The following is a 26,017-nucleotide window of genomic DNA, read 5'->3' on the forward strand; positions in this document are numbered from 1 at the left end:
ATAGCAAGTAAAACACTGGAAAGGTAGATTTGCAGTGGAAGAAAGTCCAAGTAGAAATAATGGGGTGCAAAGGAGCAAAATAAATAAATACAGTAGGGGAAGCGGTAGTTGTTTGGGCTAAATTATAGATGGGCTATGTACAGGTGCAGTAATCTGTGAGCTGCTCTGGCAGCTGGTGCTTAAAGCTAGTGAGGGAGATGAGTGTTTTCAGTTTCAGAGATTTTTGTAGTTCGTTCCAGTCATTGGCAGCAGAGAACTGGAAGGAGAGGCGGCCGAAGGAGGAATTGGCTTTGGGGGTGACCAGTGAGATATACCTGCTGGAGCGCGTGCTACAGGTGTGTGCTGCTATGGTGACCAGCGAGCTGAGATAAGGGGGGACTTTACCTAGCAGGGTCTTGTAGATGACCTGGAGCCAGTGGGTTTGGCGACGGGTATGAAGCGAGGGCCAGCCAACGAGAGCGTACAGGTCGCAGTGGTGGGTAGTATATGGGGCTTTGGTGATAAAACGGATGGCACTGTGATAGACTGCATCCAATTTATTGAGTAGGGTATTGGAGGCTATTTTGTAAATGACATCGTCGAGGATCGGTAGGATGGTCAGTTTTACAAGGGTATGTTTGGCAGCATGAGTGAAGGATGCTTTGTTGCAAAATAGGAAGCCAATTCTAGATTTAACTTTGGATTGGAGATGTTTGATGTGAGTCTGGAAGGAGAGTTTACAGTCTAACCAGACACCTAAGTATTTGTAGTTGTCTACATATTCTAAGTCAGAACCGTCCAGAGTGCTGATGGGCCAGGCAGGTACAGGTAGCAACCGGTTGAAGAGCATGCATTTAGTTTTACTTGTATTTAAGAGCAGTTGGAGGCCACGGAAAGAGAGTTGTATGGCATTGAAGCTCGTCTGGAGGGTTGTTAACACAGTGTCCAAAGAAGGGCCAGGAGTATACAGAATGGTGTCGTCTGCGTAGAGGTGGATCAGAGACTCACCAGCAGCAAGAGCGACATCATTGATGTATACAGAGAAGAGTCGGCCCAAGAATTGAACCCTGTGGCACCCCCATAGACTGCCAGAGGTCCGGACAACAGGCCCTCCGATTTGACACACTGAACTCTATCAGAGAAGTTGTTGGTGAACCAGGCGAGGCAATCATTTGAGAAACCAAGGCTATTGAGTCTGCCGATGAGGATGTGGTGAATGATAGTCAAAAGCCTCGGCCAGGTCAATGAATACGGCTGCACAGTATTGTATCTTATCGATGGCGGTTAAGATATCGTTTAGGACCTTGAGCGTGGCTGAGGAAAACACATGACCAGCTCTGAAACCAGATTGCGTAGCGGAGAAGGTGCAGTGGGATTCGAAATGGTCGGTAATCTGTTTGTTGACTTGGCTTTCGAAGACCTTAGAAAGGCAGGGTAGGATAGATATAGGTCTGTAGCAGTTTGGGTCAAGGAGGATGACCGCAGCTGCTTTCCAATCTTTGGGAATCTCAGACGACACGAGAGGTTGAACAGTCTAGTAATAGGGGTTGCAACAATTTCAGCAGATAACTTTAGAAAGAAAGAGTCCAGATTGTTTAGCCCGGCTGATTTGTAGGGTCCAGATTTTGCAGCTCTTTTAGAACATCAGCTGACTGGATTTGGGAGAAGAAGAAATGGGGAAGGCTTGGGTGAGTTGCTGTGGGGGGTGCAGTGCTGTTGACCGGGGTAGGGGTAACCAGATGGAAAGCATGGCCAGCCGTAGAAAAATGCTTATTGAAATTCTCAATTATAGTGGATTTATCGGTGGTGACAGAGTTTCCTATCCTCAGTGCAGTGGGCAGCTGGGAGGAGGTGCTCTTATTCTCCATGGACTTTACACTGTCCCAGAACTTTTTTGAGCTTGTGTTGCAGGAAGCAAATTTCTGCTTGAACAAGCTAGCCTTGGCTTTTCTAACTGCCTGTGTATATTGGTTTCGAACTTCCCTGAAAAGTTGCATATCACGGGGGCTGTTCGATGCTAATGCAGAACGCCACAGGATGTTTTTGTGTTGGTTAAGGGCAGTCAGGTCTGGAGAGAACCAAGGGCTATATCTGTTCCTGGTTCTAAATGTCTTGAATGGGGCATGCTTATTTAAGATGGTGAGGAAGGCGTTTAAAAAAATAAATAACCAGGCATCCTCTACTGACGGGATGAGGTCAATATCCTTCCAGGATACCCGGGCCAGGTCGATTAGAAAGCCCTGCTCGCAGAAGTGTTTCAGGGAGCGTTTGACAGTGATGAGTGGAGGTCGTTTGACCGCTGACCCATTACGGATGCAGGCAATGAGGCAGTGATCGCTGAGATCTTGGTTGAAAACAGCAGAGGTGTATTTAGAGGGCAAGTTAGTTTGGATGATATCTATGAGGGTGCCCGTGTTTACGGCTTTAGGGTGGTACCTGGTAGGTTCATTGATAATTTGTGTGAGATTGAGGGCATCAAGCTTAGATTGTAGGATGGCTGGGGTGTTAAGCATGTCCCAGTTTAGGTCACCTAGCAGCACAAGCTCTGAAGATAGATGGGGGGGGGGGCAATCAGTTCACATATGTTGTCCAGAGCACAGCTGGGGACAGAGGGTGGTCGATAGCAGGCGGCAACGGTGAGAGACTTTTTAGAGAGGTGGATTTTTAAGTTCAAATTGTTTGTGTACAGACCTGGATAGTAGGACAGAACTCTGCAGGCTATCTCTGCAGTAGATTGCAACACCACCCCCTTTGGCTGTTCTATCTTGTCTGAAAATCTTGTAGTTAGGGAAGGAGATTTCAGAGTTTTTGGTGGTCTTCCTAAGCCAGGATTCATACACGGCTAGGACATTCGGGTTGGCAGAGTGTGCTAAAGCAGTGAATGAAACAAACTTAGGGAGGAGGCTTCTAATGTTAACATGCATGAAACCAAGGCTATTACGGTTACAGAAGTCATCAAAAGAGAGCGCCTGGGGAATAGGAGTGGAGCTAGGCACTGCAGGGCTAGATAACATCATTCAATATTTGTTTATTCTGTTGCTAGTGATATTAATCAACTTTAGGGGGAAAAAATACACTTATACTGAACAAAAATATAAATGCAACAATTTCATTGATTTTACTGCGTTACAGTTCACTTGAGGAAATCAGTCAATTTAAATAAATTCATAAGGCCCTAATCTATGGATTTTACATGACTGGGCAGGGATGCAGCCATGGGTGGGCCTGGGAGGGTATAGGCCCACCCACTGGGGAGCCAGGCCAGGCCAATCAGAATGGGTTTTTCCCCACAAAAGGGCTTCATTACACAGAAATACTATTCCGTTTCATCAGCTGTCCGGGTGGCTGGTCTCAGACGATCCCGCAGGTGAAGAAGCCGGATGTGCAGGTCCTGGGCTGGCGTGTTTACATGTGGTCTGCGGTTGTGATGCCGGTTGCAAGTACCTCCAAATGAACTAAAACGATGTTGGCAGCGGCTAATGGTAGAGAAATGAACATTCAATTCTCTGGCAACAGCTCTGGTGGACATTCCTGCAGTCAGCATGCCAATTGCATGCTCCCTCAACTTGAGACATCTGTTGCATTGTGTTGTGTGACACAACTGCACATTTTAGTGGCCTTTTATTGTCCCCAGCACAACGTGAACCTGTATAATGATCATGCTGTTTAATCAGCTTCTTCATATGCCACACCTGTCAGGTGGATGGATTATCTTGGCAAAGGAGAAATGCTCACTAACAGGGATGTAAACAAATTTGAGAGAAATAAGCTTTCTGTGCGTATGAAATATACTGCTCAAAAAAATAAAGGGAACACTTAAACAACATCCTAGATCTGAATGAAATAAATAATCTTATTAAATACTTTTTTCTTTACATAGTTGAATGTGCTGACGACAAAATCACACAAAAATAATCAATGGAAATCCAATTTATCAACCCATGGAGGTCTGGATTTGGAGTCACACTCAAAATTAAAGTTGAAAACCACACTACAGGCTGATCCAACTTTGATGTAATGTCCTTAAAACAAGTCAAAATGAGGCTCAGTAGTGTGTGTGGCCTCCACGTGCCTGTATGACCTCCCTACAACGCCTGGGCATGCTCCTGATGAGGTGGCGGATGGTCTCCTGAGGGATCTCCTCCCAGACCTGGACTAAAGCATCCGCCAACTCCTGGACAGTCTGTGGTGCAATGTGGCGTTGGTGGATAGAGCGAGACATGATGTCCCAGATGTGCTCAATTGGATTCAGGTCTGGGGAACGGGCGGGCCAGTCCATAGCATCAATGCCTTCCTCTTGCAGGAACTGCTGACACACTCCAGCCACATGAGGTCTAGCATTGTCTTGCATTAGGAGGAACCCAGGGCCAACCGCACCAGCATATGGTCTCACAAGAGGTCTGAGGATCTCATCTCGGTACCTAATGGCAGTCAGGCCACCTCTGGCGAGCACATGGAGGGCTGTGCGGCCCCCCAAAGAAATGCCACCCCACACCATGACTGACCCACCGCCAAACTGGTCATGCTGGAGGATGTTGCAGGCAGCAGAACGTTCTCCACGGCGTCTCCAGACTCTGTCACGTGCTCAGTGTGAACCTGCTTTCATCTGTGAAGAGCACAGGGTGCCAGTGGCGAATTTGCCAATCTTGGTGTTCTCTGGCAAATGCCAAACGTCCTGCACGGTGTTGGGCTGTAAGCACAACCCCCACCTGTGGACGTCGGGCCCTCATGGAGTCTGTTTCTGACCATTTGAGCAGACACATGCACATTTGTGGCCTGCTGGAGGTCATTTTGCAGGGCTCTGGCAGTGCTTCTCCTGCTCCTCCTTGCACAAAGGCGGAGGTAGCGGTCCTGCTGCTGGGTTGTTGCCCTCCTACGGCCTCCTCCACGTCTCCTGATGTACTGGCCTGTCTCCTGGTAGCCCCTCCATGCTCTGGACACTACGCTGACAGACACAGCAAACCTTCTTGCCACAGCTCGCATTGATGTGCCATCCTGGATGAGCTGCACTACCTGAGCCACTTGTGTGGGTTGTAGACGCCGTCTCATGCTACCACTAGAGTGAAAGCACCGCCAGCATTCAAAAGTGACCAAAACATCAGCCAGGAAGCATAGGAACTGAGAAGTGGTCTGTGGTCCCCACCTGCAGAACCACTCCTTTATTGGGGGTGTCTTGCTAATTGCCTATAATTTCCACCTGTTGTCTATTCCATTTGCACAACAGCATGTGAAATTTATTGTCAATCAGTGTTGCTTCCTAAGTGGACAGTTTGATTTCACAGAAGTGTGATTGACTTGGAGTTACATTGTGTTGTTTAAGTGTTCCCTTTATTTTTTTGAGCGGTGTATTTCTTGGAACTTTTTATTTCAGCTCATGAAACATGTGACCAACACTTTACAGGTCTCATTTATATTTTTGTTCAGTGTACACACACACACTGAGTGGCCAAAACTTTAGGAACAACTATTTAATATTGACTTGCACCCCCTTTTGCCCTCAGAACAGCCTCAATTAGTCATGGAATGGATTCTACAAGGTGTTGAAAGCGTTCCCCAGAGATGCTGGCCCGTGTTTACTCCAATGCTTCCCACAGTTGTTAAGTTGGCTGGATGTCCTTTGGGTGGTGAACCATTCTTGATACACACGGGAAATTGTTGTGTGAAAAACCCAGTAGCGTTGCAGTTCTTGACACTCAAACCAGTGCACTGGGCACATACTACCATACCCCGTTCAAAGGCACTTAAATCTTTTGTCTTGCCCATTCACCCTCTTAATGGAACACACACAATCCATGTCTCAAGGCTTAAACATCCTTCTTTAACCTGTCTCCTCCCCTTCATCTACACTGATTTGAAGTGGATTTAACAAGTGACATCAATAAGGGATTATAGCTTTCACCTGGTCAGTCTGTTATTAGATTAGATGTTCAGGAGAATTATAGCTTGGGAGTAGAAGCTGTTTAGAAGCTTCTTGGACCTAGACTTGGTGCTCCGGTACTGCTTGCTGTGGGGTAGCAGAGAGAACAGTCTTTGACTAGGGTGGCTGGAGTCTTTGACATTTTTTAGGGCCTTCCTCTGAAACCGCCTGGTGTAGGAGGTCCTGGATGGCAAGAAGCTTGGCCCCAGTGATGTACTGGGCCGTACGCACTACCCTATGTAGAGCCTTGCAGTTGGAGGCCGAGCAGTTGCCATACCAGGGAGTGACGCAACCAGTCAGGATGCTCTCGATGGTGCAGCTGTAGGACCTTTTGAGGATCTGAGGACCCATACCAAATCTTTTCAGTCTCCTGAGGGGGGATAGGTTTTTGTCGTGCCCTCTTCACGACTGTCTTGGTGTGCTTGAACCATGTTAGTTTGTTGGTGATGTGAACACCAAGGAACTTGAAGCTCTCAACCTGCTCCACTACAGCCTTGTCGATGAGAATGTGGGCGTGCTCGGTTCTCTTTTTCCTGTAGTCCACAATCATCATCTTTGTCTTGATCACGTTGAGGGAGAGGTTGTTGTCCTGGCACCACACGGCCAGGTCTCTGATCTCCTCCCAATAGGCTGTCGCGTTGTTGTCGGTGATCAGGCCTACTACTGTTGTGTCATCAGCAAACTTAATGATGGTGTTGGCCGTGCAGTCATGAGTGAACAGGAAGTACAGGAGGGGACTGAGTACACACATCTGAGGGGGCCCCTGTGTTGTTACCTACCCTTACTACCTGGATCCAGTTGCAGAGGGAGGTGTTTAGTCCCAGGGTCCTTAGCTTATTGATGAGCTTTGAGGGTACTATGGTGTTGAACGCTGAGCTGTAGTCAATGAATAGCATTCTCACATAATTGTTCCTTTTGTCCAGGTGGGAAAGGGCAGTGTGGAGTGCAATAGAGATTGCATCATCTGTGGATCTGTTAGGGCGGTATGCAAATTGGAGTGGGTTTCTGGGATAATGGTGTTGTGAGCCATGACCAGCCTTTCAAAGCACTTCATGGCTTCAGATGTGAGTGCTACGGGTCGGTAGTCATTTAGGCAGGTTACCTTAATGTTCTTGGGCACAGGGACTATGGTGGTCTGCTTAAAACATGTTGGTATTACAGACTCAGACAGGGAGAGGTTGAAAATGTCAGCAAAGACACTTGCCAGTTGGTCAGCGCATGCTCGCAGTACACGTCCTCATAATCCATCTGGCCCTGCGGCCTTGTGAATGTTGACCTGTTTAAAGGTCCTACTCACATCAGCTGCGGAGAGCGTGATCACACAGTCTTCCGGAACAGCTGGTGCTCTCATGCATGTTTCAGTGTTATTTGCCTCGAAGCAGGCATAGAAGCAGTTTCTCGTCTGGTAGGTTTGTGTCACAGGGCAGCTCTCGGCTGTGCTTCCCTTTGTGTAGTCTGTAATGGTTTGCAAGCCCTGCCACATCCGACGAGCGTCAGAGCCGGTGTAGTACGATTCGATCTTAGTCCTGTATTGACACTTTGCCTGTTTGATGGTTTGTCAGAGGGCATAGCGGGATTTCTTATAAGCTTCCGGGTTAGAGTCCCGCTCCTTGAAAGCGGCAGCTCTAACCTTTAGCTCAGTGCGGATGTTGCCTGTAATCCATGGCTTCTGGTTGGGGTATGTATGAGTGGCGCTCCCAAGTGGCGCAGCAGTCTAAGGCACTGCATCTCAGTGCAAGCAGTCCCTGGTTCGAATCCAGGCTGCATCACATCCGACCGTGATTGGGAGGCCGTCATTGTAAATAAGAATTTGTTCTTAACTGACTTGCCTGGTTAAATAAAAAATAAATAAATGTAGGTACGGTCACTGTGGGGACGACGTCATCGATACACTTATTGATGAAGCCAATGACTGAGTAGGTGTACTCCTTAATGCCATTGGAGGAATCCTGGAATATATTCCAGTCTGTGCTAGCAAAACAATCCTGTAGCTTAGCATCTGCTTCATCTGAACACGTTTTTATTGATCGAGTCACTGGTGTTTCCTTCTTTAATTTTTGCTTGTAAACAGGAATCAGAAGGATAGAATTATGATCAGATTTGTCAAATGGAGGGCGAGGGAGAGCTTTGTATGTGTTTCTGTGTGTGTAGTAAAGGTGTTTTTTCCCCTCTGGTTGCACATTTAACATGCTGATAGAAATGTAATAAGACAGATTTAAGTTAACCTGCATTAAATCCCCGGCTACTAGGAGCGCCGCCTCTGGGTGAGTGTTTTCCTATGGCGGAATACAGCTCATTCAGTGCGGTCTTAGTGCCAGCATCAGTCTGTGGTGGTATGTAGACAGCTATGAGAAATACAGATAAACTCTATTGGTAGATAGTGTGGTCTACAGCGTATCATGAGATACTCTACCTCAGGCGAGCAAAACCTCGAGACTTCCTAAGATATCGTGCACCAGCTGTTATTTACAAAAATACATAGTCTGCCGACCCTTGTCTTACCAGACGCCGCTGTTCTGTCCTGCCTATACAGCGTATAACAAGCCAGCTGTGTGTTGATAATGTCGTCGTTCAGCCACGACTCTGTAAAGCATACGATATTACAGTTTTGAATGTCCCGTTGGTAGTTTAATTTTCCGCATAGGTCATCAATTTTATTTTCCAAAGATTACACGTTTGCTAGCAGAATGGAAGGAAGTGTGGGTTTATTAGATTGCCTACAAATGTTCAGATGGCAGGCCGCCCCCGGACCCTTTTTTTCAGCCTTCTCTTCACACAAATGACGGGGCTCTGGGCCTGTTCCCGGGAGAGCAGTATCAATCACGTCAGACTCGTTAAAGGAAAAAAAGGATTCTGCCAGTCCGTGGTGAGTAATTGCAGTTCTGATGCCCAGAAGTTATTTCCGGTCATAAGAGACGGTAGCAACAACATTATGTACAAAATAAGTAAAAAAATAAGTTAAACAACACAAAGAAATGACTCTTTTTTTTTTTCTCGTACCCCCTTCATTAACCTCTACGGACCTCCGGTTGAATACCCGTGGTCTAGCTCATCATATGACAGTGATTCCACGCCAGCGTAGGCAGAATTTTTAAAACTATATACTCTTCATACACATCGAATTTCCGGAGTGGGCTCTCTGGTACTTTTAATGATATGACTCATTTTATATAGAGAAATTGATATTATAGGTCATTAACCAATCACAGGTCTCTATTAGGATTGCCCATTCAGAAAATCACCAGCAGAGGGAGTTCCCTTTGAATCCATTTTCCCATTCACTGTTGGTGGGGCTCATAACATGTATGATATCTTTACAATTAGCAGAGAGCCCAGATTTGTTGGATATTATTCCAAACAACAAAATCAGCTAAATTCAAAAGGGTATCTTTTTAGATATTTGTAATATCTAAAAATAAATTAACGTGAAAATGTGTATTTCAGGATCTAGACATACTCCATATGTTAGAGCACACTACAAAGAGTATAATGACACCAAGATGTCTGTATTGTGTACAGTTCACGGATCATAGGGTCTTACAGGAGGATAGGTCTAAGATGGGCAAATCATCCTGATTTAAAAATAAATAAATAATTGTGATACAAATGTAAACAACAAGTCAAACGTCCCCCCCAATGAAGTTTTTACGTGAGAATTGGCAGAATAATCTGAGACACCCATAATACGCTGATCTACGCTGGTGTGGAATCTCCCATGTAGAGACGACTGATCAGATATGGCTGAGAATGTCAGACGGCACTCATTGCTGTAGTTATAATCCAGATGTTCTATAGAAGCTCTTCAATGGCAGAGACATTATCCAGTGGGGCGTTAAGTATGTGTTGAGGCTAATGATGTTGAGAACATAAAGGTCTGGATGAGGCCTCTGGGAAGGCTTCATTAGCGGAGCACGGCAGAGCAGACGGCCACCAGGTGTTGAAGGTAGGTGCATTAGCACAGTAGCGATTGTAGGTTAATGCTAAAGCAATGATCATTAAGGCGACGGTGTGGAGGTTAATTTGCAAGCAAATGTCCATTAGAGAAGTGCTTCCAGGGGGAAGTGGAGGCAGAGCTGCTGCTACTCTGTCAGCTTGAATAATGAGCTGCTCTACTTTCTAGAGAGAGGGCAATGAGACTGGCTACATCCGCAATGGGAGACTGTGTGTGTGTGTTCGGTTGCGTGGACATGTGTACGTCAGTTTATTTGTCATAAGCACAGAAGTGTACAATGCAATGTTTGTGTGTGTACCTGTCATGCATGTTTGTGTGCTTGCAGAAGGAGTGTGGAGCACTGCTTCGGGCACTTGGGCCGTAGTACAGATGAAGTACAAGGTACCATAAACGTGACAAGCTGTGTACATGGAATCAGTGTTAAATGAAGACAAATCTACTGCTAAGTACTGTAGTAATAACCATGGCAACTAGACTGAATCAGTACAGTATTTAGTCTTATCTGACAATTACACCAACTAGACTGAATCAGTACAGTATTTAGTCCTTATCTGTCAATTACACGGGGCAAGGTGATGCAATTCCACTGATTCTCTGAGCAAATGGAAAATGTCAAGCCTAAATTCCATCCATCTGTACTCAGAGAGTCCTCTTTTGATCTGTGCCAAGGCTGCCCCTCTCTGATATCCGGAAGGATTATTCTCCAAATCTCTCTCAAATCCCTAATCTCATTTATCCCCAAGGCACACCAAAGGTGTTCTCGGTGTGTGTGTGTGTGTGTGTGTGTGTGTGTGTGTGTGTGTGTGTGTGTGCAGTCAGTCAGTCAGTCTCCCACTACTTGTGTCCAATATATGTCTCAAACAAAGAACAGTAGCACAGTACTGATGCAGCACAGCATCGCTTTCACAACATTCTAGGATCATGTTGTCTTCAATCTTCAATGCTACCCTAAATGATGGACAGAATAGAATCCATTGAACATCTACAATCTAGATGTTGCTCTGAGCTGCTGTTCACTCTCCTGTCTCTCCCAGGTGTACCATACGTTCCTCTCTCTGCTTTGTTGTTCAGCCAGTAACACTGTGACAGTGGAAGTGTTAGCAGGCTAATGAGCTTAGCTCTGTCTCCCACCTGAGGCGCTGAACCATACTGGGCTGATCAGAGCTGATTGAGCTGCGGGTATCTGACAGAAACACCTGGCTGGCTCTGTACACCTCTGTCTTCCTCCCATCGCCCTCTTCCAGCCCTGCTTCCACACCTCCCCACGCTGCACACGGCTGATAGCACAACTCAGCCCTGTCAACACGCAGGATAATCAGGAGCCGGGGATTCTGGGTAAGCCGTGATAATCCCTCAGATGGAATATGGAAAGCATCAGAGAGTTATTCAATGGGATACAGATAAAGGTAGAGGAAAAGTGTGTGTGTTGGGTGCAGTTGTGTGAAGGGAGTGGGGGGTGTTTGTTTCGGTGCTGGTTTTGTGAAGGGAGAGTGTGTGGTGTGTTTGTGTATAATATGTCTGCCAGCTGTGTGTATGTGCATGTGAAATTGACAATTTATTTCAGGGAAAGAAAAAAAGTATTCAGAGCCCTCCAAATCCCAGAGAAGGTACTACTGCTCAACACCCTTCCTATTAATATTAAGTCAATCCCCAAAAGCCTAATTTAGTCAAATGCAAAAGAGGATTCACATTTCACATTCTCATCTTAATCAAGTAACAGCTGTGGATACTGTACCACTAAAGCACCTCTGTCAGACAAATCTCATGAGCCATATAAAATCCTATCTTAATTTGCTGCTTTGTAGGCTAATAATTATGCCATATACTGTGTGTGAATGTCATGTTAATGGCAGTCTATAAATGTCTGAGGAAAGCAGAGCATCAGATGGAGAGAAGAAATAACGCTAGTTTGAAACCTTAATAACCTTTTTCCTTTCATCTTCCTCTCTCTCTCTCTCTCGCTTCCTCTCTCGCTCTCGATCTTCCTCTCTGTCTCTCTCTCTCGCTTCCTCTCTCGCTCTCTATCTTCCTGTCTCTCGCTGTCTTCCTCTCTCTATGTTCTCTTCCTTCTCATTTCTTCACTACTGAGGCGATTAGTGTAATCAGCTGGCTGTGAGAATGATGCCGTTATTAACTGGTCTACTGTCAGGAGGCTTTCTGGAGCAGTGTATGATTGTGGGAGCAGGCAGGGATTGTGTAGCTTCATTTCAGATAAGTGGCTAATCACCAAATTACTAATTGCCCCTTTACAGTCTTTAAGAGGGAGGCAAAGAAATCCATTTTTACTCCATGTCTCTTCACTACAGCGGTAATATACAGAGAATATAACCTACAGACATTGAGCACACAAACCTCATCCCCCTACCCCCTAAATACCTGTCCCTCTATGTCCCTCTTCTCACTCACTGCTACTCTTCATGAGTTTCTGATGTATAGACTACTTTCATCAATGCCAAAGCCCTGACAGAGCTCATCAATCAGTGTTCAGAGTCAATGGGCTTCAATGAAGTTGCTAGACGGGCAATCCGATATATTGATTTCTGCTACACACACACACACACACACACAGTGAGTAGCCTAAACATAAATCCAATGACATTCACACGATATAGGACTGTGCAGATAGATACTTATCGCTTCTCACATCAGACTTGAGAATCAATGTTTCATCAACATAAAACACCCTTGACAAGAGATGAAAGGTTGAAACTTTTGATTGAGCCCAAAAGACATGAAAACCCTGCCGTCTCTCGATAATCTCTCATCTCTGTGTTTAGCCTTGGCGTTCTCCCGCGCGACACCAACTCATAGTCATCTGAATGATGTGAAACCTTGGTTAATTATGCTTGGGGAAATAATCTCCAACAGCTATGGAGCCTGAGCCCAGCAGACCCTCCCCAGGGTCCAAATTTCGAGGGTTTTAAATCGGTAAAATATGTGCACACGACGTTGCTAATCTCAAAGTAATCTCAGACACTTTTATTTTTATTTATTTTATGGGATTTCACACAACCACAGATCAGATCTGATTTGCGTAATCCTCCGATTCTGATAAAACAAACGTTTGTCCTTCTGTTAAAATAAATGTCATCTCCCTCTATGAAATATTCCAAAAATTCCCCATGATTCTACCTCTGAGGTGATATTAGTGTAGGTGAACCAGACATCTGTTTCTGTTACACCGCAAATAATCATCCTGATGATATTATGATTACCATAAATGTATTAACTACATTAATTGTAACTAGTCAGTGAAAATATCTGTATATTTGTGTGTGTGTTTGCATGCACTACAAGAGTGCATCTGTGTCTGCGTGCATCTCTGCATATGGATGTCTCTCCGATGAAACTCTTGCGGCTCCTCCACTGACCTCCATTTTCCGCTTAGTGATTTTAGTGAAATCCTTCGTGTGGAGAAGCGATGATAAACTGGGGAGGAGAGCGGGAGGGGAGGGCAGCCCAGAGGCGAGTAGGAGGGGGCACGCTCTGCTGACTCCATCACTCCTGGAGAGGGTGAGTTAAGGTGGAGACAGACCCTGGGCCTGTCTCCATTATCATCTGCAATCTCTCTCCATCCACCCTTCTCTCTATCCTCCCTCCCAGTCCACTCGCTCAGTCTCATCTCTTGTTTCTCCATCTCTCTCTTTCACACACTGCTGCCAGATTAGAGCTGGTGAATCGATGCTGCCTCTGCCCTCACTAAATGCTCTCAAGCTCCATTGGCGTTTCAATGGCTACTGCCCTCTCTGCTACTGCCCTCTCTGCTACTGCCCTCTCTACCAATCACTCAATCATCCTCACTGTCTTCCTAATGACTCAGTAATTTTCTCTCTCCATCTCGCTCTTTGTGTATGTACACTACCGTTCAAAAGTTTGGGGTCACTTAGAAATGTCATTGTTGTTGAAAGAAAAGCACATTTTTTGTCCATTTAAAATAAAATCTAATAGATCTGAAATACAGTGTAGGCATTGTTAATGTTGTAAATGACTAATGTTGCTGGAAACGGCATATTTTTTTATGGAATATCTACATGGGTGTAAAGAGGCCCATTATCAGCAACCATCAATTTTTAGGGCCTACATCTGACACCAGCTGTTATAGAGGTCCTGGATGGCAGGACGCTTGGCCCCAGTGATGTACTGGGCAGTGTGCACCACCCTCTGTAGCCCCTTGCGGTCGGAGGCCGAGCAGTGACCGTACCAGACGGTCCTCAAATCCTTTTTGAGGATTTGAGGACACATGCAAAATCTCTTCAGTCTCCTGAGGGGGAATAGGCATTGTCGTGCCCTCTTCACGACTGTCTTGGTGTGTTTGGATCATAATAGTTTGTTGGTGATGTGGACACCAAGGAAGCTCTCAACCTGCTCCACTATAGCCCCGTCGATGAGAATGGGGACGTGCTCGGCCCTCCTTTTCCTGTAGTCCACGATCATCTCCTTAGTCTTGATCACATTGAGGGAGAGATTGTTATCCTGGCACCACACTGCCAGGTCTCTGACCTCCTCCCTATAGGCTGTCTCATCATTGTCGGTGATCAGGCCTACCACTGTTGTTGTCGGCAAACTTAATGATGGTGTTGGAGTCGTGCTTGGCCATGCAGTCATCGGTGAACAGGGAGTACAGGAGGGGACTGAGCACGCACCCCTGAGGGGCCCCCGTGTTGAGGATCAGCGTGGCAGATGTGTTGTTACATACCCTTCCACCTGGGGGCGGGCTGTCAGGAAGTCCAGGATCCAGTTGCAGAGGGAGGTGTTTAGTCAGGTAACTTAGCTTAGTGATGAGCTTTGAGGGCACTATGGTATTGAACGCTGAGCTGTAGTCAATGAACAGCGTTCTCACATAGGTGTTCCTTTTGTCCAGGTGGGACAGGGCAGTGTGGAGAGCAATAGAGATTGCGTCATCTGTGGATCTGTTGGGGCGGTATGCAAATTGGTGTGAGTCTAGGGTTTCTGGGATAATGGTGTTGATGTGAGCCATTAAAAACCTTTTAAAGCACTTCATGGCTACAGATGTGTGTGCTATGGGTCGGTAGTCATTTAGGCAGGTTACTTTGGTGTTCTTGGGCTAGGGACTATGCTGGTCTGCTTGAAACATGTAGGTATTACAAACTCGGTCAGGGAGAGGTTGAAAATATCTGAAGACACTTGCCAGTTGGTCAGCGCATGCTCGGAGTACACGTCCTGGTAATCTGTCTGGCCCTGCGGCCTTATGAATGTTGACCTGTTTAAAGGTCTTACTCACATCGGCTACGGAGAGCATGATCACACAGCTGGTGCTCTCATGCATGCTTCTGTGTTGCTTGCCTCGAAGCGTGCATAGAAGTAATTTAGCTTGTCTGGTAGGCTCATATCATTGGGCAGCTCACGGCTGTTCTTTCCTTTGTAGTCTGTAATAGTTTGCAAGCCCTGCCACATCCGACGAGCATCGGAGCCGGTATCGTACGATTCAATCTTTGTCCTGTATTGACGCTTTGCCTGTTTGATGATTAGTCTGAGGGCATAACGGGAATTATTATAAGCGTCCAGGTTAGAGTCCCGCTCCTTGAAAGAGGCAGCTCTACCCTTTAGCTCAGTGCGGATGTTGCCTGTAATCCATGGCTTCTGGTTGGGGTATGTACGTACGGTCACTGTGGGGACAACGTCATCGATGCATTTATTGATGAAGCCGGTGACTGATGTGGTGTACTCCTTAATGCCATCAGATGAATCAGGAGGATAGAGTTATGGTCAGATTTGCCAAATGGAAGACGAGGGAGAGCTTTGTACGCATCTCTGTGTGTGGAGTAAAGGTGTCTACAGTTTTTTCCCTTTGGTTGCACATGTAACATGTTGGTAGAAATTAGGTCAAACGGATTTAAGTTTCCTGGCATTAAAGTCCTCGGCCACTAGGAGCGGCGCCTCTGGATGAGCATTTTCTTGTTTGCTTATGGCCTTATGCAGCTCGTTGAGTGCAGTCTTCGTACCAGCATCGGTTTCTGGTGGTAAATAGACAGCTAGAGAAAAATATAGATAAACTCTAGGTAAATAGCGTGGTCTACAGCTTATCATGAGATACTCTACCTCAGGGGAGCAAAACCTTGAGACTTCCTTAATATTATATTTGTTGCACCAGCTGTTATTGACAAATAAACACAGACCACCACCCCTGATCTTACCAGAGGCAGCTGTTCTATCTTGCCGATGCATGGAAAACCCAGCCAGCTGTATGTTATCCATGTTGTCGTTCAGACTCTGTGAAACATAAGATATTACAGTTCTTGATGTCCCATTGGTAGGATAGTCTTGATCGGAGCTCATCCAGCTTTTTCTCCAATGATTGCACGTTGGCTAATAGGGCTGATGGTAGAGGCGGGTTACCCACTCACCAACAAATTCTTACAAGGCGCCCCGACCTGCGTCCCCTATATCTCCGCCTCTTCTTCATGCGAATTACAGGGATTTGGACCTTGTCCGGTGTTTGAAGTAAATCCTTCATGTCCGACTCGTTAAAGAAAAAAATCTTTGTCCAGTACGAGGTGAGTAATCGCTGTTCTGATATCCAGAAGCTCTTTTCGGGCATAAGAGACGGTGGCAGAAACCTTATATACAAAATAAGTTAAAGAACACGAAAAAACACACACAATAGCATAATTAGTTAGGAACCCGCAAAACAGCAGCCATCTCCTCCAGCGCCAGTAATGTCTGGGGTATAGCGACAGTGTCTGGGGTATAGCGACAGTGTCTGGGGTGTAGCGGCAGTGTCTGGGGTGTAGCGGCAGTGTCTGGGGTGTAGCGGCAGTGTCTGGGGTGTAGCGGCAGTGTCTGGAGTGTAGCGGCAGTGTCTGGAGTGTAGCGGCAGTGTCTGGAGTGTAGCGGCAGTGTCTGGAGTGTAGCGGCAGTGTCTGGAGTATCAGAATCAGTATCAGTATCAGAATCAGTATCTGGAGTATCAGAATCAGTATCTGGAGTATCAGAATCAGTATCTGGAGTATCAGAATCGGTGTCTGGAGTATAGCGGCGGTGTCTGGAGTATAGCGGCGGTGTCTGGAGTATAGCGGCGGTGTCTGGAGTATAGCGGCGGTGTCTGGAGTATAGCGGCGGTGTCTGGAGTATAGCGGCAGTGTCTGGAGTATAGCGGCAGTGTCTGGAGTATAGCGGCAGTGTCTAGAGTATAGCGGCAGTGTCTAGAGTATAGCGGCAGTGGCAGTACTACAATATAGTACTATAGTGTCTATGGTGTTCTACAGTAATAAATAAAAGCTTCTAACAGGCCCAGAGTGGCAGAAACATGCCTGTTACTCGTGACTGAAAGAAGGGCTCGTCACTGAAAGAGATAATTGCTGCCGCCTCCTTGTCTTTTCCCCCACTTTTATTCCTCTCACTCTCCAGCCTAGTGATTACCCCTCGTTAAAATCAGAGTAAAACAGTGTTAGCACCGATCGTTAGGGCTCTTCTGCTTCTCACACGCTCAGTCATTACCTCTTACTAAATGAATGGCCTTTGAGGAATGTTATTCTAGTTCCAATTAGCTCTCAAAGATTGGAGGAGAGCCAAGCTAGGAAAACACACACAGATGAACACACACAGTTGCACACGTACACTCACACAGTCAAGGCACAGACACAGAACAGCAGCTAATGGCTCTGGCAAATCTCTCAGGGAACTCAAGAGCTTTAAACTACACATTGTAAATCCCTCTCCGATTAGTGAATTCACACACCGCTCCAAACGACTGTTTATCTGCCACCAATTACCACTCACAGCCACCAGAGACCTTCACTATACAAATAAGCTCTACACATGCACATATGCACGCATGAATACATACGTACACACACCCACACAGTCTTAACAGCAGATTGCTAGGTGTCTTATCTGTCCATGTTAGTATGACGGGAGGATTTAGTCACATGACCTGAGAGACAGGAGCAGTCAGGCACCAAAACTCATTTCCACCTTCAAAGAGTCTCTTATCTCTTCAGACTGCTCGCCATGTGTGTTCATGTGTGTGACAGTGCGTATGTGCGAGAGTAAGTTGAGATTTTATGCAGTTGCTGTCTATGTATATACAGTACTGTATATATTTGTATAGCTCAAATGCATTTAACAGCAAAAATCGAATAGGTCTGCCCTCTGTCACACACACACACACACACACACACACACACACACACACACACCAAGGTCCCAGGGTGTGCTGCCCTGCCACTCAACTGTGGTTGCCAGGGTGATGTATTATGGCTCCTACTGTATGGTCACCTAGCTCGGCACTATCACCATGGCGACTCCAGATGCAATCTTCCTAGCCAATCAAATGGTTGTGCTGACCTGTGGAGAGCAGTGAGCCAGCCTGTGACCTGGCCTTCAACGCTACACTAATCAGAAACGCATTAGGCTAATCCTACAGAACTCAGCTGTAGCACCACACAGATGGCAATAAACTGCATTATTAATAATAAACACAGACAGCATAAGCAGCTTTATGATGCATGACAACATTATACTGTCAACATCATCCATGAGATCTTCCTTTTTTTTTACCACCATGTTATGTTATAGCAGTGTCTGTGTGGGGTGGGGGGGGGGTGGGTGGGGGGGGCAGCAGAAATCAATATATCGGATTGCCCGTCTAGCAACTTAATTTAAGCCCATTGACTCTGAACACTGATTGATGAGCTCTGTCAGGGCTTTGGCATTGAAAGTAGTCTATACATCAGAAACTCATGAAGAGTAGCAGTGAGTGAGAAGAGGGACATAGAGGGACAGGTATTTAGGGGGTAGGGGGATGAGATTTGTGTGCTCAATGTCTGTAGGTTATATTCTCTGTATATTACCGCTGTAGTGAAGAGACATGGAGTAAAAATGGATTTCTTCACCTCCCACTTAGACTGTAAAGGGGCAATTAGTAATTTAGTGATTAGCCACTTATCTGAAATGAAGCTACAAAATCCCTGCCTGCTCCCACAATCATCCACTGCTCCAGAAATATCTGAATTAAGTACTTGAATACTTTGTATTTTCAAATAGACAGCCCAAAACAAGTACTTTTATTATATGTAAAAAAACAAATTGGTCTGCCAAATTGTATTTGATAGTATTGTCAAACACCTGGGAGTGTATTTCAGTCTAAGAATTTGGGTATTCCCAAATACATACTATTAAACTACTTATCTTTTCAAATAAAATATATCTGAATACTTACTTCAAATGTATGTGAAAGTAATTGAGATATTTGAAATAGCATTTGAACCCAGAGAGAGAGAGAGTATACGGTGCATTTGGAAAGTATTCAGACCCCTTGACTTTTTCCACAGTTACATTACAGCCTTCTCCTAAAATTGAACATTTTTTCCCTCAATCTACACACTACCCCATAATGACAAAGCAAAAACAGGTTTTTAGAAATCTTAGCAAATTTACACAAAAAACTAACTGATATTACATAAGTATTAAGACACTTTACTTTGTTGAAGCATCTTTGGCAGCGATTATAGCCTACAAGCTTGGCACACCTGTATTTGGGGAGTTTCTCCCATTCTTCTCTGCAGATCCTCTCAAGCTCTGTCAGGTTGGATGGGGAGCGTCGCTGCACCGCTACTTTCAGGTCTCTCCAGAGATGTTCGATCGGGTTCAAGTCCGGGCTGAGACTTGTCCCGAAGCCACTCCTGCGTTGTCTTGGCTGTGTGCTTAGGGTTGCTGTCCTGTTGGAAGGTGAATCTTCACCCCAGTCTGAAGTCTTGAGCGCTCTGGTGCAGGTTTTCGGCAAGTATCTCTGCACATCTTTCCCTGTATCCTGACTAGTCTCCCAGTCCCTGCAGCTGAAAAACATCCCCAAAGCATGATGCTGCCACCACCGTGCTTTGCCGTAGGGATGGTGCCAGGTTTCCTCCAGACTTGACGCTTGACATTCAGGCCAAATAGTTTAATCTTGGCTTCATCAGACCAGAGAATCTTGTTTCTCATAGTCTGAGAGTCCTTTAGGTGCCTTTTGGCAAACTTCAAGCGGGCTGTCATGTGCCTTTTACTGAGAAGCGGCTTCTGTCTGGCCACTCTACCATTAAGGCCTGATTGGTGGAGTGCTGCAGAGATGGGAGAACCTTCCAGAAGGATAGCCTATCACCACAGACTCTGTCAGTGTGACCATAGAGTTCTTGGTCACCTCCCTGATCAAGGCCCTTCTCCCTCGATTGCTAAGTTTGGCCGGGAGGCCAGCTCTAGGAAGAGTCTTGGTGGTTCCAAACTTCTTCCATTTAGGAATGATGGAGGCCACTGCATTCTTGGGGACCTTAAATGCTGCAGAAATATTTTGGGACCCTTCCTCAGTTCTTTGCCTCGACACAATTCTGTCTCGGAGCTTTACGGACCTTCGACTCTAATTCCTTCGACCTCATGGTTTTTGCTCTGACATGCACTGTCAACTGTGGGACCATATGTAAACAGGTGTGTGCTTTTCCAAATCATGTCCAATCAATTGAATTTACCACAGGGGGACTCCAATCAAGTTGTAGAAACATCAAGGATGATCAATGGAAACAGGATGCACCTGAGCTCAATTTTGAGTCTCGTAGCAAAGGCTCTGAAGACTTATGTAAATAAGGTATGTTTTATTTTTTATGAATTTGGAAAGATTTCTAAAAACCTGTTTTCGTTTTGTCATTATGGGATATTGTGTGTAGATTGATGAGGGGGGAAAATTATGTAATACATTTTAGAATAAGGCTGTAAAGTAACAAAATGTGGAAAAAGTCAAGGGGTCTGAATACTTTCCGATTGCACTGTATCAGTGTTTTGATCCAGTGAAACGTGTTCCATGACTGAGTGCCAAGAGCAGTAGGAGGTCGAAGAGAATTGTGATGCTCTGGCATGTCTGTTTGTGAGGGCTTAGCAAGCTCCATACACAAATGGGAGTTATGCTAATAGGTAATGACTGGTAGTTAAGGCCATAGAAATATAATGAATAGAACAGACTTGGAACCTTTAACCCTGGCAATTTGACTGGTAAACTCATGGGTACACTCGCAATGGCTGCCTGGTATTGTGTTGCAATAATTTCCATGGTAGTGTATAATGTTCATTCAAATTATGCTAATTGATGTGGCTCATGCAATTGAATATATTTTTTTGTAATGTCAGTTGAGTTGATTCAACAAATCACAGCACAGATTGATGGGTACACTTCCTGCTTTGCTCCTATGGGTACACTCACAACGGCCGCCATTCCACCCATTTTACCATCATTATTCTATTTCTATGGTTAAGGCATTCTGTGGTGAAGATTATCCAGTTAGGGATTATAGTCCTAGATGGAGGCTTAATCCTGGAATGGTGTGCCATCAGTGCTTTTACTCCAGAAGACTTCATTTGTGTGTGGTTTTGGATGTATGGTGAGAATAGGTGGCCACTTAATTTCTAGATGAATACTGCTGGTTATGGTGAACAGTGTTTATAGTTTAGTGCTTTTATTTTTATTCATTTTTTGATTTTGATTTTAAATTCGGTTTCGTTTCAGTGATTTGCTAGTTTTTATTTAGATTTATTTGTACAATTTAGTTATTTCGCTTTGATTATTTTGTGTAAGGACAGTAATACATAAGGTGATTTGTCAGGTCATAGATTAGGTTTAAATGATTAAGTCAATCTCAATGTGACTTTGATTTAAAAGGAATAGCGCTGAGACAGGTGCAAAAAAAAAATATGGTGGAAGCCAGGAAACTTTATTGCGTATGTTTACACCAATCCAATGTACATGTAAGAAGAATTTAAGTTAGCTACCTAGCCAAGTTGTCCTTGCTAGCTAGTGATAACTAATAGAACAGGATAGCTAACAACTTAAGTTCCTTCTGGAAAAATAAAGTAATTCAATAGCTAGTGATACTGATCAAATATCTAAATACTGACAAGATACTGGACTGACCGCTCTAACAATGGGAATAAATGTCTGCAAAGGCGGGGATATTCTAGCCAATGAGAGGGCGGATACACGTGTGAATAACAGGCACAAGGCGAATATAAAAGTTCTCAAAGTTACCGGAATGTCACATGCTTCCACTTGTATCAGTACATTCGAAACAACCTAAACATTGGGCTGCATTTATCCACTAACTTCAGTAGCTTGAAACCTTCATTGAAAAGCCCATATGATTTTTGCCCAAAGTAAAAATATCTATAAGTTTTTATTTTAGTTAGTTTTGGAGTTATAGTAGTTACAGTATAGTTTTCGTTTTTCCAAACAGGTTTGTTCATTATTTTATTAGTTTACTAAATAGTTTATCATTAGTTTTGGTTTGTTTTACTATAATAACCTTGCTGTGTAGGTGCAATTTTCAACCAGCAACTATCAGGAAATAACACTGATCAACTAAAAAAATATTATTTTACAGTGTTAGTTTCATCAACTGTTATACAAAACACAGCAAAACAGAATTGAGTGCACTGGGCCTTTAATATAATTAGAAAAGGCAATGGGTACATCAGGAATGGCCATGGCCTCGCAGTTTGTGTACACATCGAGAAAGACAAAAACACACAAAGCAATCTTGTTTGTCCATTTCACTTTAACCTGCACACTGGAGAATTTATTAAACTATTGATTAAAAAAACAAAAAGATGGACAATGAGTTTTCACAAGGCAGTTGGTAGCAATGCGCTAAGTAATAGTGACTAAAGAAATTGCTTGATAACCACTCATGGTTGTATTCTATCCCTGCTCCAGATTAACATGCAGTTACTTCAACTGTTCCCGAATGTTCTATTTTCTAGAGATCAGTATATCATGACGAGATGCTCATGTCTCCACCCTTCATTGGTTGTCGTCCCAAAGGCGGGAAGGCAGGCGACAAGTTTAGGTCCAAATTAAACCCATAGGATTTATTTTGGACAGATTTTTGGCAAGAGTAAAACCTCTCGCTTCGCCTCTTCCGCTCTGTTTTCTCTCAAGAGGCAGAAGAGTTTAAACTTTAGTCAACAGTGACCTCCAGTGGTGGACAGAGCACTGTTTGTCACAGGCCATTTCAGTGGTGCAGTAGCCTACAATTAAATCAATCTCAATTCATCCTGAAGAACTGGAAAGATATGAAACATTCATAAACCCTGTTCACTGGATTGTGACGCATTGACTGACCAAATGATGATTGTGTCTAACCAGGTTTCCATTCAACTTGTGTATGCGAGTAAAACACATGTCGAATATTTTTTGGTAGCCGTTTGACAAATACAAATAATCTTGCTCTTTTGTCCATAATAATGTCATTAGGCTATACGTGCGCTCGCACGTACCAATACCAGCGAGAAATCCATCAGTAGTGTTAAATGCGATGGAAACACATTTAACCTTGTATTTTTCATTTGCTACGTGGGAATTGAACCGCAAAAGGTATTTTGTCCATTACGTCATCACGCACAGCCTTGTATCTGCAAATGAAAAAAGTCTGGTGGGAAAATACGCATATTGTTTTTATATTCTCATGAAATTCTGTTGCCAATTGGATGGAAACAGTTACTGACGTTCGTGTAACCATGCATTTATCAGCTGTGTTCCGTTTTGATACTTGGAGTTGATATTCTTAAATTTATTCCCCTCGACCACGCCCACAAACTGGGGAAAACTAACATTTTTCCACTGACCCCGTAAAAGAGCTAACTTCGTTGGCAATTTTTTGTTATACAGAAATAACAAAACATGTTGCTGTGTTGTTCAACTGAGTTTGCAAAAACATGAACACCTCTTTCCACGATCGACTGACCAGGTGAATGCTATGATCCGTTATTGATGTCAACAGCTAAATCCACTTCAATCAGTGGAGATGAATGAAGGAGACAGATTAAATAAAGATTTTTAAACCTTGATAATTGAGACATAGACAAAAGATTTAACATGGACCAGCATTCCTGTGGAATGTTAGGAAGGTGTTCTTAATGTTGTCTCGAGGCTTAAAAATCCTTATTTAACCCGTCTCCTCCCTTTAATCTTGAAGTGGATTTAACAGGTGACATCAATAAGGGATTATAGTTTTCACCTGGATTCACCTGGTCAGTCTCATGGAAAGAGCAGGTGTTCCTAATGTTTTGTACAATCTGTTTATGTGATCATATACAAATGTAAGTAAGGTTTGAAATGTTGCTTTTAGTCTAATATTATATCTGTTTGGGCTTTTTGCAGTCTCCAAATTTGAAATTGTCCCGTGACTGAATCTAGTTGATGATCCCCAATTGATGATTCTCTCTACTATTATTCTGACATTTCACATTCTTAAAATAAAGTGGTGATCCTAACTGACCTAAGACAGGGAATTTTTACTAGGATCAAATGTCAGGAATTGTGAAAAACTGAGTTTACATGTATTTCGCTCAAGTGTATGGAAACTTCCGACTTGTATGTATTTAAACTCAGTTTTTCACAACATACAAATCATTAAAATCCAGACAGAAAATATTTACACAAGAAGCAACCTATTATCACACAGTCAAACTCTCATTTCATTTAGTAAGTTCACCATTCTCAAGTGTATGGAAACTTCCGACTTGTATGTATTTAAACTCAGTTTTTCACAATTCCTGACATTTAATCCTAGTAAAATTTCCTGTTTTAGGTCAGTTAGGATCACCATACATACATACAAGTCGGAAGTTTCCATACACTTGAGCGAAATACATTTAAACTCAGTTTCTCACAAAGTGTGCCATGAACTGTAAATAAACCACGAGTGCCACCGTTCAGCCGCGACGTGGTAGGCCACACAAGCTCACAGAACGGGACTGCCGAGTGCTGAAGCACGTAGAGCGTAAAAATCACCTGTCCTCGGTTGCAACACTCACTACCGAGTTCCAGTCTGCCTCGAAGCAACGTCAGCACAACAACTGTTAGTCGGGAGCTTAAAATAAAGGGTTTCTATGGCCGTACACAAGCCTAAGATCACCAAGCGCAATGCCAAGCGGCAACTGGGGTGGTGTAACGCTCACCGCCATTGGACTCTGAAGCAGTGGAAATGCGTTGCCTGGAGTGATGAATCACATTTAACCATCTGGCAGTCCGACGGACAAATCTGGGTTTGGCGGATGCCAGGAGAACGCTACCTGCCCGAATGCATAGTGCCAGCTGTACAGTTTGGTGGAGGAGGAATAATGGTCTAGGGCTGTTTTTCATGGTTAGGACTAGGCCCCTTGGTTCCAGTGAAGGAAAATCTTAACGCTACAGCATACAATGACATTCTAGATCTTTGGGTCATCAGTTTGGTGAAGGCCCTTTCCAGTTTCAGCATGACAATGCCTCCGTGCACAAAGTGAGGTCCATTCAAAAATGGTTTGAAGATTGGTGTGGAAGAACTTGATTGGCCTGCAAAGAGCCCTGACCTCAACTTCATCAAACACCTTTGGGATGAGTTGGAACGCCGACTGCGAGCCAGGCCTAATTGCCCAACCTCATGTGTCACAGGCCGGCTCATAGCCTGTGGCAAAAATGAGGGGACATGAACAACAGGTATAGGCCAATCAAAAGGTTCTTTATTATAAACCAAAAAACTATTAACTTTAAACAAAGAAAAAGGAATGTGTGGAAATGTCATAATGTAGGGTGTATGTAAAGTGCAGGGATGCATGAATCTGTGTGTGTGAACATGACTGAGTGGAAACTAAGTAAACCTACAAAGGAACAAACAAAACAGGATCATACCTGGAGGAGCAGGGAGAGAACGAGAGTAGTTACTGAAGCAGTTTTAAATACCCTGAGCCCAGGTGGCTCCAATCACTAACGACCCTCCTCTGCCTGCAGGAGGAACCGCCCCTGCACTGCAGAGGGGCCGTGACACTTGTGACTGAATGGAAGCAAGTCCCTGCAGCAATGTTCTGACATCTAGTGAAACGCCTTCCCAGAGGAGTGGAGGCTGTTATAGCAGCAAAGGGGGGACCAACTCCATATTAAAGCCCATGATTTTGGAATGAGATGTTAGACAAGCAGGTGTCCACATACTTTTGGTCATGTTGTGTGTATATCTAAAACATTTTCCTTCAAGTATTGTTCTAGATTACTAATGTTACGATCCCCAATACAACAAAAAATACTTAAACATGTAATTTTGTTCTTAACATTTAATTGAAATACTGTAGATTTCCATTCATTCCTGCAGAAGACTGCTCCTACTAGGGAGTGCCAATATGGCCGACTAGTGGCTTCAAAGCCTCTCAATGGCTAATGC

The sequence above is a fragment of the Salmo salar genome, chromosome ssa24, assembly GCF_905237065.1.
Source record: "Salmo salar chromosome ssa24, Ssal_v3.1, whole genome shotgun sequence".
Classification (NCBI taxonomy): Eukaryota; Metazoa; Chordata; class Actinopteri; order Salmoniformes; family Salmonidae; genus Salmo; species Salmo salar.